We start from the raw sequence: 16,617 nt of genomic DNA, 5'->3' as shown, positions 1-16,617 counted from the left end.
AGATTTATCAGACCGACTGACGTTTACATTTTCCGCTTCAATGGTTGCTCGAACCAATGCCGAAGCCACGAATTGGTCTGAAGGAAGGTCCATGCAAAAGGACAGATACTAATTTTCGAGAACTGAAAATTTGGATCCTCCGGAGATACGCTGAAAATCAAGTACCTCCAAGTTTTATATCAAAAGGGAAAATGACCAAAAATAGTCAGAGAAAGGAATAAAGGATAGTCCGGAAAACAATGGGCTCAAAGGGAGAACTAGGGGAATTTCTGTCATTGACATAGGACATCATACACCAGAAACGTCCCTACTGACATGGAGATAAATGCGGGGCATAAATCATCAGTGAAAAGTAGGGAACTGGCTGCGGGCATTAATTCAGAGACCAGAGGAGAAGATGTCCTAGCAATTCCACCAACAGAAAAAGAAAAACCAAAAAATTCAAAATTTTCCGACAGCAGAAAAAGATGAACTCTAACAGATTACCCCTGTTGTAAGACACCCTTCAGGAAGACACTTCCGAACATACAATGCAGCAACAAAAAAACTCAAACACGCACCACCATGAACCAATTCTGAAACGAAAATCAGAGAATGGTTTGGAAATGATAATAAATGTTCTGAAGAATTTTTTGGATGTCCCCCAGCAGCGTAAGAGATTAGACTCAAACATATATATGCAAAACCAGAGTTAAACATTTTATGGAAAAAAGGAAAAACTGTTTAAAACAATCGAAGATCTAGTTTGTTTGGGGTGATGGAGAAAACCCATTAAGATAAAAGACATGCAATAAACTTTGGTATCTTGTCTCTTGTATGTTCGGAAGTGTCTTCGTGTAGGTTGTCTCACAACAGGGGTCATATGCTAGAGTTCATCTTTTTCTGCTCCCAGAAAATTCAAAATTTTCTGGTTTTCCTTTTTCTGTTGGTGGAATTGCTAGGACATCTCCTCTGGTCTCTGAATTAATGCCCGCAGCCACTTCCCTACTTTTCACTGATGATTTGTCCCGCATTTATCTCCATGTCAGTAGGGATGTTTTTGTTGTATGATGTCCTATGTCAATGGCAGACATTCCCCTAGTTCTCCCTTTGAGCCCATTCTTTTCCGAACTATCATCACTGCTTTCTCAATGACTATTTTTCCCCTAGTACTGCTTTCTCTGACTATTTTTGTTCCTTTTCCCTTTTGATATAAACCTTGGAGGTACTTGATTGTAAGCATATCTCTAGAGGATCCAAATTTTCGGTTCTCGATAATTAGTATCTGTCCTCCTGCATGGACTTTCCATCAGACCAATTCGTGGCTTCGGCATTGGTTCGAGCAACCATTGAAGCGAAAAATGTACACGTCAATCAGTCTGCTAAATCTGAATGGATGGCCAAGCTGAATGCTGACATCATTCCCTCGTCTCAACAGGAACAATCATCCAATGGTGATGGTCCTGGTCCACGTCCGAAACATAGACCAAACCGGCCAGTTAAAACTTCATCACCGCCTGATGCCATTAACCTGGATGGGTCTCTTTTATTCGATAGAATAACAAACTTGTAAACGAGAGATTTAATGAAGCGCTGGTTTTTTCCAACCATGGAGGAGACACAGATTAGAGCCTGTATTTCTATCAAATGGGCTCCTCTGATTGATTACTCACTTACCATTGTCAGGCTTATGAACAACTGGTATAATTTCCATTTTCTATGAGATCGTAACTTGAAATACATTTTTTCAAAGCGACAGATTCAGGATCTAAGTTTTTTGGCTTTATACAGGTGGTACATTGATTTTAACCCCCTCAGGAGCACCCCACAAAACAATTATATTTGATTGAATTTGTCATCCAAATGCGTCCAAATTCAAGCACTGCAATAAGAACAACTGGTATAATTTCCATTTTCTATGAGATCGTAACTTGAAATACATTTTTTCAAAGCAACAGATTCATGATCTAAGTTTTTTGGCTTTATACAGGTGGTACATTGATTTTAACCCCCTCAGGAGCACCCCACAAAACAATTATATTTGATTGAATTTGTCATCCAAATGCGTCCAAATTCAAGCACTGCAATAAAACACGCAGAGTTATGGACGCATTCGGATGACAAATTCAAGAACTGCAATAAAACACGCAGCCCACTGCATGGATTGGGCAACAAAGTGTGGATCAATCGAAAAGCAAAGAAATTTGGTTAGCTAATAGCGTCTCCTTTCAAACAACAAGCGAAAAAAACTATACATCAGTCAGAAGCTAACGTCTACATTTTGACTAAAAACTCACAGCATTCCACCAACCTTTAGGAACAAACGAACAGAGATGGAAATAAGCCACTCACAGTCTATTCACTTTCAATAAACCCTTGCAGGTTTTGCGACTGTATGGGGCTACTGAAATTGTGGCTTACGCTGATTTTCACATTATCTCTATCTCTGCTACTGGCTCTGCTGCTTCTTGATCTACCACTGGATCATTTGATGGATCCAGAATTATGGACGCATTCGAATGACAAATTCAAGAATGTATATAAAATGTGAAAATAAGATGACAGCATGTATTCAATGTTTATTAAATTCGGGAATTCAATGAAAATCAAGTTACGTGAATACCTTTTACAGTTTTTTATTCCCTCACAAGAGGGCGCGGACGTATTTGATGGTTCAATGAAATAATTTATATAATATATTTTTTAATAAAAATAACTATTATAATATAATTGTTTGCTCGTGAAGGGGTTAAAATCAATGTACCACCTATATAAAACAATTATATTTAGTTATTTTCTATAATAGTTATTTTTTTATTAAAAAAATATATTATTTAAATTATTTTATTGAACAACCATCAAATACGTCCGCCCTCACTTGTGAGAGAATCAGAAACTGTAAAAGTTATTCACGAAACTTGTTTTTCATTGAATATATGAATTTAATAAACATTATTGAATACAAGTTGTCATCTTATTTTCACATTTTATATACATTTTTGAATTTGTCATCCGAATACGTCCATAACACTTGATCCAACAAATGATCAAGTGGTAGATCCAGAAGCAGCAGAGTTAGTAGCAGAGATAGAGATAGTATGAAAATCAACGTAAACCACAATTTCAATAGCACCATACAGTCGCAAAGCCTGCAGCAGTTTTTCTCGATCATGGCTAAAATGCTCATTTTTTTGCATCAACCAGTTAAGCTTTGAGAAAATGTATTCCAGGTCACGATCTCGTAGAAAATGGAAACTATACCAGTTGTTCATAAGCCTGACAATAATAGGTGAGTAACTAATCAGAGGAGCCCATTTGGCAGAAATCCAGGCTCTAATTTGTGTCTCCTCCATGGTCGGAAAAAACCAGCACCCCACTAGAGCTCTCTTTTGCAGGCTTGTTATTCTATGGAATAAAAAAAGGCCCATCAAGATTAATGGAATCAAGCAGTGAGGAGGTTTTAACCGGCCAGTTTGGTCTATGTTTCAGACGTGAACCAGGACCATCACCCTTAGAGGATTGTCCCTGTTGAGACGAAGGAATGATGTCAGCTTCCAGCTTGGCCATCCATTCAGATTTAGCACACTGACTTACATGTACATTTTCCGCTTCAATGGTTGCTCGAACCAATGCCGAAACCACGGATTGGTCTAATGGAAGGTCCACGCAGAAGGACAGATACTAATTTTCGAGAACCGAAAATTTGGATCCTCGGAGATATGCTGACAATCAAATACATCCAGATTTTATATCAAAATGGAAAAAGAACAAAAATAGTCAGAGAAAGCAATACAGGATAGTCTGGAAAAGAATGGCTCAAAGGGAACCTAAGGGAATGTCTGCCATTGACACAATACATCATACACCAGAAACATCCCTACTGACATGGAGATAAATGCGGGACAAATCATCAGTAAAAATTAGGGAAGTCGCTGCAGACATTAATTCAGAGACCAGAGGAGAAGATGTCCTAGCAATTCCACCAACAGAAAAAGGAAAACCAGAAAATTCCGGCAGCAGAAAAATATGAACACTAGCAGATGACCCCTGTTGTGAGACAACCTTCAGGAAGACACTTCCGAACATACAATGCAGCAACAGAAAAACTCAAACACGCACCACCATGAACCAATTCTGAAACGAAAATCAGAGCATGGTTTGGAAATGATAATAAATCTTCTGAAGAATTTTTTGGTTGTTCCCCACCAGCTTAAGAGATCAGACTCAGAGATATATATGCAAAACCAGAGTTAAACATGTTATGGAAAAGCAAAAACTGTTTAAAACAGTCCGAGATCTTAGACCTTCCATTATTATAAGAAACAAAAAGTGGGACACATGGTCCCCTTAACGAAATCGTCGAGAAAGAAGAAAGGGTTTAGCAGGAGCTCCATATACTAAAATTGAAAAACTAGGGGAGGTGACCAAGGACATGATCCAACTGATCCACCAATTATCAAAACCAGAGGCATTTAAAATTGCTTCCATATACTTCCAACTGACCTTATCATATATGCCTTAGATAGGTCTAGTTGTACATTCATTCCTTCCTTCCCCATACTTTTAAATGAATGGGTTATCTCATGGTCATGGATAACATTATCCAATATTTTCATGCCTTCAACATAGCCATACTATTTTTTTAAGATCAGGATAGGAAGAACCATTTTAATGTGGTTGGCTACAACTTTCGATATAATCTTATATACAACCTTACATAGGGCTATCGGTCGTAACTTCTCTGGAGTACTAGATTTTTCCTCCTCCGAGATTAGAGTGATAAACGTGGAGTCAAAGATTTAAGGATAATGGTTGAGTCACAGTAGTCTGCCACAACTTCAAAAACAACTTATTTGACCACTTCCTAAAAGGATTTAAAAAAAATCAATGGTAAAGCCATCTGGGCCAGGTGCCCTACAATTAGGCATCTCTTGGACATCCCAAGGAACTTCATCCATTAAGATAGGCTTATTTAGATTTCCTATAAACTTTTTATATTTCTACGCAATAAAATATAAACTTATTACATTTCTATGCAATAAAATATAAACCTTTTACATTTCTAAACAATAAAATTCCAAAAATGTGCGTGAGAATTCTAATCTCGCTTCTACTTGAGTTTCATGATCTCTAATTGGAAGTCCGTTAATAGGTTCGAGGGAAACTACAACCAACTCACTAAAAGCAAAAGGCAAATGTAAATTTTATAAGGAGATAAACCAATTTGCCTTGGGGGAATTAGTGATAGATAAAAATTTATTAGAAATACAAGACAAATGTAGATTTTATAAGAAAAGGTAACCGTAGATTTTATAAGAAGAGATAACCAAATTTCTTTAGGGGATTAGTGTTGGATCAAAACTTATTGGAAACACAAAGCAAATGTAGATTTGAGAAGAAAGATCAACTATTTTGACTATGCAACTTATAGTTTTACTATTGTATGATAATCTAGAAAATAATTTGAATTTACTACAACACTTTTTGTGACAATTTGCATAGTGCCAAACATAATTCAAATAGTTATACCATATAAATATTATAGAGTTATACCATATAAATATATCTGTAATATTGAAAACGACATAGGTTGTATCTTTCAAAAATGTCAGGATGAATATCAAATTTGAATTCCATAATACATTCAAAGAAGTGTCTAATTGAATTTGATTTTATTAGTTGTTGTCCAAAGATGAATTTTTTTTCATAGATTTGTTTTTTATTCAAAACATATGCACAAAAAAAGAGGACACTTAAATCCAATCAACGTTGAGTTTGATTGTGTTTAACTTGGGTTAGGCATACAAACACCTCAACAAAATCTCTATAAGGAGAGCTTAAAGCCATCAATCAAAATCTTCAAGCAGAGCTTAAAGCCATTCATTAAATTTCTATTGGTCGATCTATGTTTGATAGAAGATGCATGGAATATTTTATTGATTATATTATTGATTTTCTTTCTCGTTCATCCAAGGGTCAACCACAGAGTTAATAGCTTGGTAATAGTTAACTTTATAGTTATCCACGAAAATTGACCATCTATTGGACAGAGGTTTTTAAAGTAAATTTTGGTTGGTATTGTGTAAATATTATAAGTTTTAGAGTTTTTAGTTGTGGCTTAATAATTTTTTTTAATTGTAATATTTTGTTATTTAAAATATCTTTTATATATATATATATATATATATATATATATATTCACCATCATTTCTAAAAATTTATAATTTAAATTTGTGATTTCAACAAATCTCTTCAAATTCTCAACAAATTAAACTGAAAAATATATCTACAAAATATTCAAAAATCCCTCCATAATTTTTAACAAATTTAATTAAAAAATATGAAAAAACTTGTAACAAACAAACTACGACAATAATTTCATTTCAATGGGCACAAACAGAAAAAGAGATATTTGAATGCTATTGAATTAGAGGAATAAATAACTGACGTGAAAGATGATAGAGACCGAAATGTTAATTGGGTTAAAATATATTACACAAACGTAATGCGTAATTCCATCTCCCGCTCCTTTGCATGGTTGGTATATGGCTTTACATGTACATCCCTTCATTTCATTACCTATAAACTTACTCCCTTTATCCCTATTCCTTTTACAAAATTAACTACCGTCAAAGTATCTTCCTCCAAATTCGTCGCCATCTATCCATATTCCTTTTACACAAAACCACCTACCATCGAAGTATCTTCCTCCAAATTCATCGCCAGATTGGCACTCTTCGTAGTTCCTTTGCCATAAGAAAGCTAAACCAAAGGAAATCCAAATGTATCTTAACGCAATTTGGCAACGACCCAATGAAATTATTATTGTTTGCTAAATTTGGAAAAGATTAACCTCTCAAAAGAAGAGCACGGGCCAGAGCCTTCAACTCTTCGCTATTTTCTCCAGTTCTGTCAAGATTTCTGTATCTTTAGAGGACCTCCATTTGTGGCGACGAATTATCACTGGGAGACACGTAAAATTCACAATCCATGGAATTAGCGAAACCACAGGCGTTCTCCTGCTTCACACTAAGGACTCGAGGGTTATATGGCTTGGGGATCATATGGTAGGGTGCAGGGGGTTGATGTAGATGTTGCCTATACGATGAAGCAAACATGACATGATAAATTGCGGAGGCCGATGCTGATCTCGTTGACACATGGCTCGGCAGTTGTGCTTGCATGAATGCCAACTCCACCTGCAAACTTGCAGCATGTAATACATTCATGACACATATCTTGAGTCCAGAGACACCTTCAAAACCTATTTCTAAAAATATAAAGAACCAGAAAATCTCTGCAAATATAAAGAACAAAAAATGCATTTGCAAGAAAATCTCTGCAAATATAAAAAACAAAAAATGCATCTGCAAACGCTATCGACATGTACACATTGTATAAACTTTCTCAAGTAGTGAACATTTAAGTTACCTATTGCTGCATGGCGTAAATGTGTGCAACGAAACCATAGACGAGATGTCCAAATCGTGCCTCTTCCATGATTTTCATACCAAACTTGTACAGAGGGCGAGAATGGAAACCTTTCGCTGCACCCTCCCGGCATCACCATAGCAATTGAAGAAAATACATCAGTTGACTAGTTATGGTTATAGAAATTAGATTTTTATGGGTGGGATTTTAAATTCAAGCTCAAAATTAAAATTCAAATCTGTCTGCCATTAAATGCGTATGTTCTATATATTGCATCCTAACATTCGAACTCTCTAGTGGCGACGGTTGCGATTAAGGTCGAGACTGAGGCGACAGAAAATTCCTCTATGCACATCCATAATTAGTGCCTCGTCCGTATTCGCACGCAGGTCTATGGTCATCAACATCGTCCGTATTCGGATGCAGGGATATGGTCATCGGCATACCATGTTTATTTATGGTGGAAGGGATGACAGCGACGTCCCATTGGCCGGAGAATCTGCACCCTCCCGGCATCACCATAGCAATTGAAGAAAGAACATCGGTTGACTAGTTATGGTTATAGAAATTAGATTTTTTTTGGGCGGGATTTTAAATTCAAGCTCAAAATTAAAATTCAAATCTGTCTGCCATTAAATGCGTACGTTCTATATATTGCATCCTAACATTCGAATTCTCTGGTGGCGATGGTTGCGATCAAGGCCGAGACTGAGGCAACAAAAAATTTCTCTATGCACATCCATAATTAGTGCCTCCTTTGTATTCGCACGCAGGTCTATGGTCATCGACATCGTCCGTATTCAGACGCAGGGATATGGTCATCGGCATACCATGTTTATTTATGGTGGAATTATGGTGGAAGGGATGACAGCGACATCCCATCGGCCAGAGAATCAGCCTAAGAATGGCGACCGGGAATCTCAAAAAGTCGCATTATAGACTACTCCCTTATCAAATTTGACAGTTTTCGCCACCAGTGTTTATAATTTTAACCAAAAAAATTGACGATTTTGTAAATTTCTTACCTATATATAACGGTCAAATCACCCATTGACAGGTAATTTGCCCGTCAAATTCATTTTGTACCTCAATAGACAACGCCAACGCCAAAGTGTAATGGAGGCATCATAAACGGGACATGTAACATCAGTGGAGTACTTTTTCCTAGAAAAGGACTTATCGTGACAGTCACCATACATGATAAAGTATGAATAATATAATTTAGTAGACATAGGAATTTTATAATAATTAAAGTGAGACGTACGAACCCATCGCTATGTATTCCCATTGTCTGTATTTAGACAAGGCTTCAAATTTGTTTAGGAAATAAGAGATGCAACATGGGAGCCTCCTCCCAATTAGATACACGTTAAGCAACAATAAATGGTCCTAACGAGAAGGAGCTAGACAATATGCAATGTCTGTAGTAGGAGTAAACATGTCATGTAGATAACATGCAAGTTGGAGGTGGCCATTGACGGCATCAAGCACCCTGAGACTTCTAGCAAAATGATAGCATAGGAATTTTATAATAATTAAAGTGAGACGTACGAACCCATCGCTATGTATTCCCATTGTCTGTATTTAGACAAGGCTTCAAATAATAAATTTGTTTAGAAAATAAGAGATGCAACATGGGAGCCTCCTCCCAATTAGATACATGTTAAGCAACAATAAATGGTCCTAACGAGAAGGAGCTAGACAATATGCAATGTTTGTAGTAGGAGTAAACATGTCATGTAGATAACATGCAAGTTGGAGGTGGCCATTGACGGCATCAAGCACCCTGAGACTTCTAGCAAAATGATAGTGTATGAAGGAAGATTGTTATAACCCTTAGCATGTTCTCTTTCCATGGATAAGAGGAAGTTATTGTTGCAGAACCAACACCAAAGGTACCATCACAATTGGAAACTTTCCCTCTACGTAGTTTATGCACATCTGGAGGAAGGACCAACCCACCTTGATCTAACTCCTCCTTCCTCTAAGTACTCAAATTTAGGTGATTCTAAAGAAGGTATCTACGCAAATTAAATTTATTTGGGTTTAATCAAGCTTTACAAAATATTTCATGATGTTTTTCTCCTAAGAAACTCACTCAACACTGCACTCACCCATTCAAAGTGGGCGCCAGCTACTACTAAACATTAGTGTCGTCTTGTGCTTCGTGGGATTGGGGAGCTCATTAAATCACTGGAAGCACTTAGTTGCATTAAGCTACAAGTACCCCCACAATATGCATTACTCGATGTTGATGAAGTTTGTTTTAATTTAATTGAGTAGATTTGGATAGAACTATGCTTTCTTGGATTTGGCCTTTCCGAGCACACTCATTCTCTCCTCCCCTAGATCTCTAGGGGGCAATCTCTAGGGGGCAAGACAGCTTTTATGACAGCTTTTATGTTGACGCCCTCTTTGTTTGTCTACTATTGTTTAGAGTTTAGGATTTTTATTTTTTCAATTCAAGATCAAGACATGGACAATGAGTTTATCTAAGGCCAAGAGTGATAAAATCATCTGGGTTTTCCTAATCTTTGCTAATGTATTTGAAAAGTATATGGTGATATTTTGACATTAAATCAATATTTTAAATAGTTTTGTTTCCTTTAAAAGTTAATGTGACACTCGAATGGAGCTTGAAATAAATAAAATTCTTTGAAAAAAACAATTTTTGGTCATTTCCTTTGGAGGCATGGTGGTTTCTTCTTTAACATTGAGATTGATCTTCAATCTTAAGTTTCCCTCATCTTTGTTGTGTTGTATTTGAAAGATATGTACACATGGATCTAAAATGGTGATGTCTTAACATTAAATAAAAATAATTTTAAAAAGTTGTATGAAGTTAAGATGGAGCTTGGATCTTGGATATACATCACATGTTAAGTCACCCGTTCAATTCCCTACCTTATTTGCGTGTTATTCTTGGAAATGATCAAGATGTAGCCTCATCAATGATGAACTTAAAGAAAAAAGATCTAGCTCCTATAAACCATAAAACAAATAAAAACAATTTTTAAACATTACCTTTGTAGATTTAGAATAGTTTTTCTTAATAATAATTTTTTCGGTTCTCTATTCTATATTAGATAATATCAATAAACTATTTTTTATTTGTTTTTAAATAATTTTGTTAAAATTAATAATAAAAGTATTTTTACTATTTATTGCATTAATATACAAAATTCAAAAAATAAATAATTCAATTATGAAATCTCATCTCATAACAAAAAATGTCCTCTAATAATACAAATAATACATTTATAAAAAATGCCATCTCAATATACAAAGTCATTTCTCCACCATATTGAAGAATAGACGATATTCAAGAATGTAAAATAAATATTTAAAAAAATCTCAAAGAATTCTCACACACTACACATAAAAAGTGACACGAAACAAAATACCAATAGTATTTTTCATAATTTGAGGCCATGGATTTTTATAATTCAGAATAAAAACTAAGTATAAATCAACGAATTACTAAAAATGTACAAATAATAAGGGGCATAAAAACATCTAAGTGGAAGGTGACTTCATTTTCCACTCTGGGAGATGAGAACTACAGTAGTAAGGCACGATTATTTTCGGGCCCATCGCTTGCATTTATGCCGATCGCTTGCATTTATGCCGATACGCTTTATTAGTTTTAAAATTATTTTTTATATAAAATTTTAATTTTATATGGAAAAAGGTATATATTAAATAAAATAGATTATTTTTACGAATAATTAGTACAGATTTATTTTAAGTATGGATTTAATATGAGCCGGATCAAATTTTTTCGAGTGTAAATTTTTTTTTGTGTAAAATACAATGTATTATTTTCTATTGTTTAAATTGTATTTTTAAAAGCTAAATAGAGTATCAAACAAAATTTTTAACCTTTTTTTTTGTGTAAAATACAATGTATTATTTTCTATTGTTTAAATTGTATTTTTAAAAGCTAAATAGAGTATCAAACAAAATTTTTAACCTTGCTCTTTTTTCCTATATATAGATATATATAAAATTGATATGGATATAAATTCTTTTTTTCTATATATAGATATATATAAAATTGATATGGATAAAAATCAATTAACATAGATATTCAAATCATTTATTTAAATTTTTTGTTAAAATATTTTTGAAAAGTATATATTTAAACATCTTATTCCCACATTTTTAACCTTGCTCCCTTTTTTCTATATATAGATATATATAAAATTAATATGGATATAAATTAATTAACATAGATATTCAAATCATTTATTTAAATTTTTTGTTAAAATATTTTTGAAAATATAATATTTAAACATCTTATTCACACATTTTTTACTTCTAATTACTTTAGAACTTACTCATCTTTTTTAATTATAGTTAACATTATTTTTCTGTTTAAAACATAATTTTTTATTTTTTATTTTATTTTAAAAAACACATACCAACCAACAAACTCACACATCCACTCATACAAACTTTAAAATAAGCCTCCAAATTCAATTATACACTCTACTTAAAATTAAATTATACATATCTTAAACTGAACCAAATTGTTATATAAATAATTCAAATGACACATTAATTGATTAATTAATAATTTTAATAATAAATATTATTTTTATTATAACTTCTATTAAATTATAATTATTATTAAATTATACATATCTTAAACTGAACCAAATTGTTATATAAATAATTCAAATGACACATAAATTGATTAATTAATAATTTTAATAATAAATATTATTTTTATTATAACTTCTATTAAATTATAATTATTATCCAATATTATATTGAACGTATTATAAACACCATTAGTCATGACCTTTATACATCTAAATGCAAACACTTTATTAATTCCTGGGCAGTGGACTCTAATCTCCATCTAATGTGAGCTTTGCATGGTTTTGGGGGTTAATTTCATGTTCATGAATTTTATTTGTTTTTTTAATCTATTTTATGGGTTCATCTTATTTTTTAATATCATTTTTTTAATTAAATTTAATTTATAATAGAGTTTAAAATATTTCTAAAATCACAAAAACCAAAATAATTATTTGATTAACATAAAATTCCAAAAATATTTCAAAATCTCATGGCAAAGATTCTCCCGACAGGCCAGTCTTTGCTACCTTTGATTTTGTAATGCTTTTGTCTTATTTTTACAGGGATACATATGGAAATAAACATGGTAGACAGCTCGAATGGGGATACCATCGAATGGCCATACCATTGCACCAATTGTTACTGCTTTTGTCATATTTTTACGGATTTTTACGGTGGACATTGGGATACATATGGAAATAAACATGGTAGACAGCTAGAATGGGATACCATCCCACCCCTTGTTACTGCTTTGCTGCCTTTGATTTTGTAATGCTTTTGTCTTATTTTTACAGTAGACATTGGGATACATATGGAAATATAAACATGGTAGACAGCTGGAATGGGGATACCATCCACCAATTGTTACTGGGTTCTCTTGGGGATATACATATGGAAATAAACATGGTAGACAGCTCGAATGGCTTTGATTTTGTAATGCTTAGCTTTTGTCTTATTTTTACAGTAGACATTGGGATACATATGGAAATATAAACATGGTAGACAGCTCAAATGGGGATACCATCCCACCAATTGTTACTGAGTTCTCTTGGGGATATACATATGGAAATAAACATGGTAGACAGCTCGAATGGCTTTGATTTTGTAATGCTTAGCTTTTGTCTTATTTTTACAGTAGACATTGGGATACATATGGAAATAAACATGGTAGACAGCTCGAATGGCTTTGATTTTGTAATGGATTAGTTTACCTATGAAATTTGACCAATAAATATTGACTCAGTATCATCTCTTCCTGTATTGTTTTTTACTGGGGCAGAAAGATAATTTATATTGAAAATACAAAAATTCTTACTTGTGCAGGTGATTTTTATATTTTCAATATCATCATATTTTCCAGCAGAAAAAAGGGTACAGAAATGGATGATATTGAATCAAAACTCTGATACTGTGTATGATGCTCATTAAAATGACCGTGTCAAAACTCCGAGTCTCTGTATCCTTTTTGTATGGTGTTCATTTCAAAATGAACACCATTTGTATGGTGTTCATTTCAAAATGAACACCATACAAAAATAAAGAACCCAATAAAAATTAGAAGTCTAAAAATAAAGAAACAAAGAAAAACATAGGAAATAAAACAAAACAAGCAAAAAAACAGAAGAGAAAAAATAAATAAATATTCAAAACATTTAAATAATGACAGTGTCAAAACTCCGAGTCTTTGTATCCTTTTTGTATGGTGTTCATTTCAAAATGAACACCATACGAAAATAAAGAACCCAATAAAAATTAAAATTAGAAGTCTAAAAATAAAGAAACAAAGGAAATAAAACAAAACAAACAAAAAAACAGAAGAGAAAAAATAAATAAATATTCAAAACATTTAAATAATATTGGCTCATAAAAATATTTCCAGGTTCATGTTAAATCTGTATTTACTAATTACCACACATTCTATGCTTTACAAGGCTCCTATTAACTACATGGGAAGATTATGGAAACATTAGATCCCTACAGTTTGATATCAATTCATGGAAACCTCCTGCATAATAGAAGACTTTTTACTCCTGCCTTGGCCCATAAAGAATTTTGGAAGCTAAATAGGTTAGCTAAGAATGGCTTAACACCTGGTGGCCAGATGAATAACTTATTATAATCATGGCTGAGCGCTAAGAATGGCTTAACACCTGGTGGCCAGATGAATAACTTATTATAATCATGGCTGAGCAACTATGGAAAAGATAATCAATAATAAACATGTGCAGCTACTGTGCACTAATCTTTTTAAATTCGCAAGATTTAAAGTACTTCGTCTGAATTTGGAAGTCCTCCTTTCATAATTCATCTGCAAGCTTTAATGGACAGTAAACACAATTGTCTACGGAATGCACACCCCTAATTGGCATTATTTAAACACAAAAAACAAGAAACATAAATTCTTGCAATGAAAAATCAGTAAAAATAGAGGGAACAGGTTATGTTACAGGCCAAGGGTAACAAGAAACATAAATTCTTGCAATGGAAAATCAGTAAAAATCTTTTTAAATTCGCAAGATTCAAAGTACTTCGTCTGAATTTGGAAGTCCTCCCTTCATAATTCATCTGCAAGCTTTAATGGGCAGTAAACACAACTGTCTATGGAATGCACACACCAAATCGGCATTTTTTAAACGCAAATAACAAGAAACATAAATTCTTGCAATGGAAAATCAGTAAAAATCTTTTTAAATTCACTAGATTTAAAGTACTTCGTCTGAATTTGGAAGTCCTCCCTTCATAATTCATGTGCAAGCTTTAATGGACAGTAAACACAACTGTCTACGGAATGCACTCCTAATCGGCATTATTTAAACGCAAATAACAAGAAACATAAATTCTTGCAGTGGAAAATCAGTAAAAACAGAGGGAACAGGTTATGTCACAGGCCAAGGGTAACAAGAAACAGAAATTCTTGCAATGGAAAATCAGTAAAAACAGAGGGAACAGGTTATGTTACAGGCCAAGGGTACCGGTACCTGCTTCAGGAGTCGGCCGCTTGTCGTCCATGTTGTAGCCCCCGTAGGAATCGAACGCGAGACGTTTGGTGGGAAGCCGTTCCACGCGAACTTGTTCTGGGACCTCGTTACTACGTGGTGAAGATTATGAATGTGATTTTAAAGTTTTAAAATTTAAATAGAGCTTATTTGAAAAGCCAGGATATGTCGAGAAGGGAATGTTTTGATCCGGACGATAGGAAACATGTGTGATGAGATTAGGCTGACAGGGATAATTAAATGTTAAGGGACGGAGTGATATGATAATTTAAATTCCAATATATCTTCTGACAGACTATTAATTATTTATTGTTCAAGTACACCGCCATATGCATTTGTGAGAAACACGTATACAATCCGCACTACAAACTTCCTGAATAGGATAGAGAAATGTCAGATATGAGAATAGGGAGTGGGACGAAACTTTCTGGCGGTCTCAGTTTGGGAAAAGCGACAAAGACCATAGCCTCCCATGTGGCCTGTAACATCCCACACGCGTTCACCTTCCCGACAAAGTTTAAAATAACACGACGCCTGAAAACTAATTCCGGTCACCGGGAAAACCAGTGACATTCATGCCGGGCGGGAAATGACAACCAGAGATGCAATTCAAGAACAGCAATGAGATAGGAAGGGAAGATTCATGCAGAAAAGGGATACTAAACACACAACGAAGAAGCAGTATTCCATATCGTTCCGACTATAATTTAGAAAACCATGCAGCAGCAATAACATCCATTGCAATTACACCAATATTTCCCTAATCTGAACTTGAAACCTTGGCATGGACGGGAAATAATACAAATTTCAGATAGCCAAAACCAGAAATGATGGACTATGGATGGTTCAAAGATCGGGAAGATAGGGAACTTAAGACATGCAATTTGTGAAATTTTTACAGAAAAGCATGAATCCTCTAAATTTTGTGAAGACGAAAATTAAATCCTGTTAGGAAAAAAACTCAGAGGACAGACACAAACGGAATAGAAGGCCAATTCGTGGAATGCAAACACTATGGTATACAATTTTGACTAGAAGAAGCAAAATAGTATGGTAAAACCGTCATACCTTACATCAAGACGTCCATACAAATTATGTTCTTCCAATCCTATCCTCGGAGGGGCGACGTAGCAACTCGTCCAGTTCTCAGGTTTTCACCCGCCACGTTTCCGTCTGTACCAAGATTTCGCGCAGCACCCTTTTCCCCGTTCTGAGCAGAGACGAGTATATTTCCAAAAATTCACAGAAATAGATCTCTTTCTGATGGATAGGTAAAAAACCCTGCACAAATTAAAAGATAAAGAGACAGCCTTGCCGCTTGATTTCCATAGAAAAGCTATTCTCTGAGATCTAAAGAATCCCCTCCCATCCTTATCACCATCAAACGAGGACTTTAAGAGAGCACACCTCGTCGAGGACACTGATACAGCTCAGTGGCGAAGCTCTAATCAACCATTTCAAACCCAGAACGAGCAACTTTTGAGGAAATCACCTTTTGGTGCTCTTTACTCCTCTCGGCATGCTACGATGCGACGTGAAATCCCAACAACAATTTATTTGTTTGTAATAGTCTGCCTCGTTCATTTCTATTATGGAACGCACCAGCAGGCTCATCAAGACAATA

At 34.4% G+C, this 16,617-nt stretch overlaps 1 long non-coding RNA gene across 1 annotated transcript in view; it reads right to left on the bottom strand.

Moving 5' to 3' along the window:
• The window catches only part of LOC149147985 (uncharacterized), a 139,854-nt gene extending 124,746 nt beyond the window's left edge, over positions 1–15,108 (bottom strand). The window contains exon 1 of the long non-coding RNA XR_016263120.1: positions 14,976–15,108. This is a non-coding gene — a long non-coding RNA (uncharacterized LOC149147985). The remainder of the gene's footprint in view (positions 1–14,975) is intronic.
• Between the last annotated feature and the right edge of the window lie 1,509 nt (positions 15,109–16,617).

This window comes from Pinus tabuliformis, chromosome 9 (assembly GCF_031772625.1).
Source record: "Pinus tabuliformis cultivar Carrire ecotype Pingquan chromosome 9, CPIR1, whole genome shotgun sequence".
In the NCBI taxonomy this organism is placed as follows: Eukaryota; Viridiplantae; Streptophyta; class Pinopsida; order Pinales; family Pinaceae; genus Pinus; species Pinus tabuliformis.
This window is presented reverse-complemented; position numbering and strand designations above follow the sequence as displayed.